This window comes from Dendroctonus ponderosae, unplaced genomic scaffold, assembly GCF_020466585.1.
Source record: "Dendroctonus ponderosae isolate FM_Combo_2020 unplaced genomic scaffold, Dpon_F_20191213v2 Dpon_F_20191213_5, whole genome shotgun sequence".
NCBI lineage: Eukaryota > Metazoa > Arthropoda > Insecta > Coleoptera > Curculionidae > Dendroctonus > Dendroctonus ponderosae.
In genome coordinates, this window is record NW_026018715.1 from 11,040,856 (window position 1) to 11,048,644 (window position 7,789).

General features: G+C 37.5%; 2 protein-coding genes across 2 annotated transcripts in view; both read right to left on the reverse strand.

Annotated features, from left to right (window-relative positions):
• The window catches only part of LOC109546617 (CUGBP Elav-like family member 1-A), a 208,588-nt gene extending 206,046 nt beyond the window's left edge, over positions 1 to 2,542 (reverse strand). Inside the window, exon 1 of the mRNA XM_019917630.2 lies at positions 2,387 to 2,542. The gene's annotated coding sequence lies outside the window, so the exon portion shown is untranslated. The remainder of the gene's footprint in view (positions 1 to 2,386) is intronic.
• Positions 2,543 to 3,895: 1,353 nt separating this feature from the next.
• The window catches only part of LOC125504523 (cuticle protein 38-like), a 12,306-nt gene continuing 8,412 nt past the window's right edge, over positions 3,896 to 7,789 (reverse strand). The window contains exon 2 of the mRNA XM_048666665.1: positions 3,896 to 3,907. The gene's annotated coding sequence lies outside the window, so the exon portion shown is untranslated. The remainder of the gene's footprint in view (positions 3,908 to 7,789) is intronic.

A 7,789-nucleotide genomic window follows, 5' to 3' on the forward strand; every position in this document is an offset into this window, starting at 1 on the left:
CGAGCTATATATTGCTTTTAGTCTATTTGAGTACTCTTATTTCGTATTTGCACATTGAGCATATGGACCGATAATTAAAACATTAATAAATGTTTGGTTGGCTTTACAATGCCGAGTTTTCCAATTATTGTTAACGTGATTTCCATTAAATGCGGCAAATATATCAACCAACCAAGCAAAAAACTCTCGAAAAACAGTTTAAGTTTAGATTAATCTTGCTGAAAACTCCCACCCTGGACCGTATTACCGTAATGGAGAAAGTATCCGGCGTCAAACTGTCTCAATCCATCATCCTACGAGTAAGTTTCCTGGACGTTATGCGTCCACTTACATTTATATAAATCAATCACAGGGATATTTATCAAAATTATTACCGGCGAGCCGGAACAAAAATTGAACGCGGCTGCTGTCCAGCCAAAGAGATCCATAAATCATACGTTTATTGTGGGAAATTCGAATTAATTGTTCTTCCGAATTGACTGGACCTCAACAGTTGCCCTCGCTTATTGAGATGTATATCTATAGACTTTTGTTGAAATTGAAATCGATTTGGGGATTATCCAGGCATTTTTCCTCACAGCAACATGGTTGAATGCAAAACGAAATGAGCCGGAAATTTCGCATTGTTCCTGGCAAGAAAGCGGAGCATATTTGATTCCGTTAATATAGTGAAGACAAAGCAGACCGCAAATTATGTCTTTGTCCAAAATAGATTCCACCTGAGCCCATTATTGCCACTGAATTACACATCCATTAATGGAAACCGGCTAATCTTAAGGAGCCAGATAGTATCTTATTAATGAAATGCATCGCAGCCAGTAACAGCAGTAGACAGGCCGGTTTGATATATTCGAGGCAATAAGGAACTAATTTCGATGGTAAACAAGATTGCAATAAGATTTGAACAAGCTAATTAATAAATTTTTTAAAACCCCTGCATCCGACACAGTAAATCTGATCGCAAATCGCTTTGATCTCACCGAGAAAGGGTAAGGATGTTCATTTCGGTCTGAAGAACGATATTTTTATACCGCCCGATTGGATATGGAAACCATTCCAGATAAAACGCCGGAATGTCTACCAGAAAGCTGCTTTATTTATTTAGCTCCAATAGGGACATATCTAAATTGAAAACCGACTTATCGGGGAATAAACTTTCTTTCCGCTTTTATTGGGAACAAGAATGGCTTGGACGTTAACCGATGAACGATTTTCCCATACAGGAATGGTAAATATGGGAAACTCAAGCAGCAACCAACATTCAATGGGGGAATTGCACTTGTGCTTGAAGGCTGATTAAACGCTCTTTTGGAGTGGATTTCAGTTGAAATTTTTTTCGAGAAAAAGCCGCTATTAATTTATTAGGTCAACTCAAAATTCAGATCCAGGATTTCTTCCAGACGTTCCGCAAGCTTTTTTGAACGTTTTGTATCACAACGTTCCGAATAAACAAAGTCCTTTTAACAGACCCCCTAAAATCAGTCCAATGTAAGTATTCCAGCAATAACCGCCTAATTTTTTGGTTTATTCTACCACTCAGACCTTCTTAATCAACTGGGCATCCCCCTGCTCAACAGACCTCAAACTTTACCTATTAGTTCATCAACAACAGAACGACTTAAAACCGAAATTGCATATTCATTCGGAGCATAACAGTGCTTTTATTAAATAATCGTAAACTTTGGAAAAAGCTGCTCCATTTCTTTTCTAGGTTTCTCCAGTTTCGTGCAAACGTCGAAACCGGCCGGCGCTGAGCTTCATGCTGTCATAATTTATAAACTTGCTGTTTTTCCTCTGGCCAAAAATCAACTCATAAACTAAATAAAATATGACTTTCCGCCAAGAACCGTAATTGGGCAAAAAGGATTTATCTTTTACTTTATTCCGCAACTTATTCAGCTTGAAGCTGCAAACCCTCATGTTGCATATGTGGACTTTTTCAAGAGAACCTGCTTTAAACAGAGCTGGAAGTGGGTTTTTACTCTGTTTTTTTTTTGGAATTTTACTTCAATTGCGTGCTTTTGGCGTTTAAGCAAACCTTTTAATCTCCGTCCGTACAAAGTAACTCAAACCTGTTTAAACATTTTTTTTAAAGAAAAACGCGAACCATTATTATAAACGAGGCAAAGCCTCATTTATATGAAACCCAGCGCAGAATGTCTTCTGGGAGCTGGAAAAATCCATGCCGGATTATTCGGGCTTTAACACAATGGTCCAAAAAGGTACAAAACAAAACCTACTTTGTCTTTAGGGTTTCATTGTGCACCTTGCAATTAGCCGAGCGAAAGGTTTCGAGCAATTGTCGCCTAATTAATTGCAACTGATTGGCTTTTCATTGCAACGACAATTTGCTAATGGGAAAGTAGACGATAAAGGCAGAATTTACCTTAAGAAAGTTGCAATTTCAAGCATGCAAAAACACGAATCACAAACACAAAGTACAAAAGCGACAAACAACAGGGAAGAACAAACGGAGTGGGGAACATAAAGCGGGACTACACAAAGCACAATTACACAAAGACAGACATGGACTTGGAATGTCTTTACTACAGGGCTTATCGCATGCATTGACTTGCTGAGAGTAAAAATTTCCTATATTGTCCAGAAACAGTCAATTCGACTGGGTTAAATTGGCTGTAGTATCCAGGCGTACAAAAACTCTGCTGGCAAGAATCAGGCAAACTACAGAAAGAAGTGACTGAGCGAAAGAGTGGACTAGGAATTAATAGCATTTGATAATCTCCATCGTTAGAGCTATTTTGCGAAAACTTCCTGGAAGCTTTGCCAGTGCAAACAAGGCAAAACCAGAGAAGACTACATAAAGTGCAGGCAAACAAGAAACGTTATTGAAAAAACCCTGCCGTTGAAAGGACCATTCTACAATCATTGAAAGACTTCGAGGGCAATTTACTGAGTCCCAACAAAGGCCAGAGGAAGTTTATCGATATTTTATCTATTGAATGGTTATAATATATAATACGATAAGAGCCGACTGTTTCCAGTGGCGGCTTGAAATGAGCCTCTGGAAAAATCGTTCTAAGCAACATTTCCCATTGGTCTGATACGTTCTAACGGCGTTGCTACCTTTCGGTATTAATTAAGGCCGCCGTGATGCATAATGCTAATCCCCCTTAATGTTATTTTTGCATCAGAATTAAAGTGGGACTTGCAAACAGTAAAACCGTGAAGTAGCGAGTCTTAACTCGCCTATTAAAATGATTTACGCTCCAATGCAAATTTCACAAGTCGTAATTCGTAACTAGTAGTAAAACGGGCGAGCGCCATGTAGAATAATTACTGGATGAATGCCCATTAAATTGTTTAATGTAATTTATTTGCCTCCACATGTCAGAGCTCGGCAACTCGTGCTTTATTGGCTTATCCAGTTTACTGGCTTGACTTCAGAGAATTTTTCCTGTGCTAAAAAATCTAATAAACCGGTCGAAAAAGAGCGAAGCTCCAAATCACCCACACTTGTTTTCTAATGAGTGTGACTTTTTTTTGCTTATAACAGTTCGAACTGAATAATGAAAGTTAGCACTGGTTGGCATACGTGAACTATGCAGCAGCAGCTTCAAAAGATCGGTACAATGGGATTAAAATAGGGATCAGAATGACGCATTTGTAGACAATGGCCTAATTTCAATTCCCGCTTGAGCTCCACTCTCCTGACTTGCAATTGCATTGTGTCAGTTTCAACAAATCAAGTTTCAATTACCGACAGTCCCTGCGGTCCCGGATTGCACTTTGCAGCAAGCAAAAGAGAGACAAGGTAAATAGAATTGATTGTCAGCACAAGTGACCGCATAATTCCCCCCATGGATAATGGATTACCAATTTCTGCGATTAGTTGCAGGAAATAAGTGAATAGGGAATGTGCTTTTGGGCCACATTTCAACGTTTCCACCTTAGTTAACATGCTTTAAACCCGATGAAAACGAAATCTTTTATCACAGAGGGGTTTCGGAATGGACAACGTCCAGGAATTTGATGGCAATTGCTCAAAATGCGTCTCTTTTTTTGGATAATTTAAAGCTGCCAATCGAGCTAGAATCGCCGTTAAAGTCTGGTCGCTTTTGCTTTTTCATAATATTCTCAAGGGCCAAACATGGTAAAATATTGTCCGTTAATGAAAACATCGATTATTAGCCAGGCCAAGAACAAGCAGATTCCAGAGTTTTTTCTAAAGCAGTAAATCCAAATACATGCTCAAAATCCGCAAGGTTCTGCAAGAACAGCTAACAGTACCAGAAATTTCACGTTCATTCTTCGATTATCTTCATTATTTTAAAGACTACTTCGATGATTTTTTTATGGGAATTAAACAATTCGCTATAGATTAGCGCAGATGCAGAAGAAAATGAAAAATCTTACTTTGAAGAGCACTCGAAGCAAACCAAGAGTTTAATAATTTTGGAACAAGCCTTTAGAATCGTTTGATCAACTTAGCAGCAACGTTTTATCCAGCTCCAATTGACGAATTGCATTTTTTCAACTCCCTTGGAGTTTTAACTTCAAGTAAAACCGAATTAATATGTTATTTGTTTTTGCAAAAATCTTCCTAAGTTTTCGAAAAATACCACACAAGCAAGACGACTTTTTTAAATACTTTAGAGGCAATCAGTTGTGCAGCTGCTGCAAGTCTTTGCAAATCAAAGTAGCTAAAATTTAAGGAATTTTGAGGAAAATGAACAAACATCTTCAGCTATCTTTGAAGATTTCGCCAGCAGAGCGAAACAAAGCCAGCGTTTGCAAATTTCGCAAAACCTGTATAATTTCTGCACATTTTTGGACCAACCAAGATTTCTCAGCTTGCAGCAATATTTCATAAGGCGAGACTCTCCTCTAGCATTATCCTCAATTAAAACGGATAGAAATTCTCGGCCTTCTAAATTCGGATTATTCGGTATGTCGACGTTCTTTTAATGGCAAAAATCCATCGTAGAAAGTGTTGTTTTGATCCTTTTGTTTGTACTTGTACTGTACAGGTCTATATCCAACAGGAAGCAAGAAAACGCTGTTGAAAAAGTAGAAGATAAAAGAAACAAAATAACCAAATTGAAGATAAAATAACTCGATATTATATGGATTCTGTAGTTTGCCCCAAGCCTTTTAGGGATCAGTACTTTAAATGCCGTAGTTAGATCGATTGGATCGTATCCACCTGGAGTAAAACAAATTTATTTTTTTCTATTTTCCCATAAAATCGTCGAAATTATCATTCTTCTTCTCTATTTTTTATGCTGAGACTCTCGAGCTAAGCAACAAACTCAGGTCAATTTAATTACCGTTCGGCAGTTTCAAACTGCATTTAAATTATTCAGACCACATTCGTCGTATTAAATTTTGAAAATCCGTTTCTGAAAAATTGTTGAATGAGTCAAAGTGTTTCTAAATAAATTTTACATGTTTGCCTTAAAGTAGGGACAATTTTCAATAAAATCTACACAAAGCAAATTGAAAATTTCTCAAGAATATTCTTCAAGAGTAGTTTGCAATAATTGATGATTTTCTAAAGAACACATTAAATACAAAGATTCAACAGTTTATAGCTAGTGATGGCACAAAAGGCAAACATTCAAACAAGCCCCAAAAAGTATAAATAAAAAAGTGAAAAGATGAATTATGTAGGCTTATTGAGCAAATTTGAGTCAGATAAACCCTTTTGTCTTACATTTTCCTTTGCCATTTTTACTGGCCCTTTTCGCCTACCATTGATTTCCAACCTTTGCAAGATTCGAGCATTCAACCAGATCTGTTCAATTATTCAAGCGAGTGAATTTGGTTGTGCTCCAAAACAAATTCCCTAAACTAGATGAAGAGAATACACTAGTCAAGAGTTTGTCACTTTTCTAATGCTCCCTTTTGCTGAACTTCGCTAAGCACTGTCTTGCACTAAATTATGGACGCGATTATTTACAATGGCCCGCTACATCAGTTTTAAATGGAGATTTTTGCAAATAAGCACTTTTTAAGAGCAGGTAATATATTCTTGTTACGTTGAGCAATGGCTGAACGGTGCAAGGGCTTAGAACCTTTTGCATTATTTATATCGCTGCTCTTATTAGGGTTGTAGTTAGAAGATTGCCCTGCCGCAATTAATCCATTATCCTGCTGCTTTGCAACACTTAAATCCAAACGTTCACTCTAGGCCCTTGCGGAGTTTCTAAATGCAAAAGAAGTCAAATAAATCATATAAAGCTTAAGTGAAAATGTACACAAAAGTTGAGGATATCAACATAAAAAATCCTTTTTGGCTGCAACCAGAACACAAACCCATAAACATCACTAATCGCAGTTTCCACGATTGTTTCGAAGAGTTAACTTATCGCACTCGCAACATGTCAACCAGTATTCGATGTCCGATCGACTCAAATTAACGTTACCATTTCGATGCTTTATTAACATATATGTATCTCTCGATTGCACCTCATTTCCCATAATACCAGCGATTTATGGCCCATCCATTTAACCAGCAATTGAATTAGTAACGCTCTGACTCTTCAATTCAATTGGCCACACACAAAAGCCTGCCAACGCTTATTGGCTGGACGTTTTTCAGCTGCAATATCAGTAAGCAGTTTGTTTGGTAATCAGATCTTTTTTTCTTGAATTATTCAAGTCCAGCTTAGGAAGGCCGGAAGGAAGGCATTGCGTGCCAGCCTCAAAGTCACGAGCTGAACGCGATAAAAGACGCTTTCCAACTCAGATATACACGCTCTATTTAAATGCATTAGTCCGATTAAATAGAGCTTTGTTTCAATCATCTGTGTGCAGTATTGGTTACTTAGGGGTAATGGAAAAAGCTGCAGCAAAAGCTCGGTTAAGTGCACTTTTACTCAAAAAGTATTTTATTTTATAAACGTCCTCCAAATGAGGTTGGGTAATGGATTCCCGCAATCGAGTCGAGCTGAACGGGGGGAATTAAGGCGATGTTTAATCGCATAGAATAAAATGCTTTGAGGTCTCCGGACAAAGACTATTCCATGTAGCATTTACCTAGCTTGTAAAGAGTCTGCTGCTAGAAATCTGACTATGGACATAGTTTTACTGATGGTTGATTTACTGTTTTTATCAGAAGAATACAGCAAGTCGTTTGGAAATTTTTGGGTTCGAAAAAATTCAGTTTTTAGACCCACTTTTTTCAGAAAATTCGTAATTTTATTGGCTTAGCAAATCGAAAATTTCTCCGGCGTCATTGGATTCAAAATTCGGAGTGCAAAATATTTTTCTTTTAAACAACAGGGCGTTGATAATATTAATTCAACATACAGTATTTTCATACTCAAATATTCAATAACAGAAATAAAGGGCAATGCAAAAAATAGGTAAGGAAACTATTTAGCAAAAGCGAAAGTTGTCCCGAGTAAAACTGACAAACATTTTGAAAAAAGTGAGATTTTGAGTGACAAAATATGTTAAATGGGTCTAAATGAGCTAAAGGTTGCTTTGTAATGAATTTTAGAAAATTGAGTATAATTGCGCGGTTTTTCACTTTTACGCCATGTCCTTCTGAAGATCGTCTGTAAACAATCATGTATCGTATCCGACTGCAGGCCTCCTCGATCGCCCCAGGAAGCTTTACGTGACTTGTAGCACAAAATTGTGGCTAAACGAGTTGCAAGTTCCTTCATAATGAATTTTAGAAAATTGGATATTTTTGCCAATTTGCTAATTTGATGCGCGGTTTTCTTTGCATCTTGCGATTTCAAGCCCGTTTCAGAATAACCATTTGAAGCATCGGAATGTGGAGGCCGATACTCGATAGAAGACATTCTTAGCTGACTTA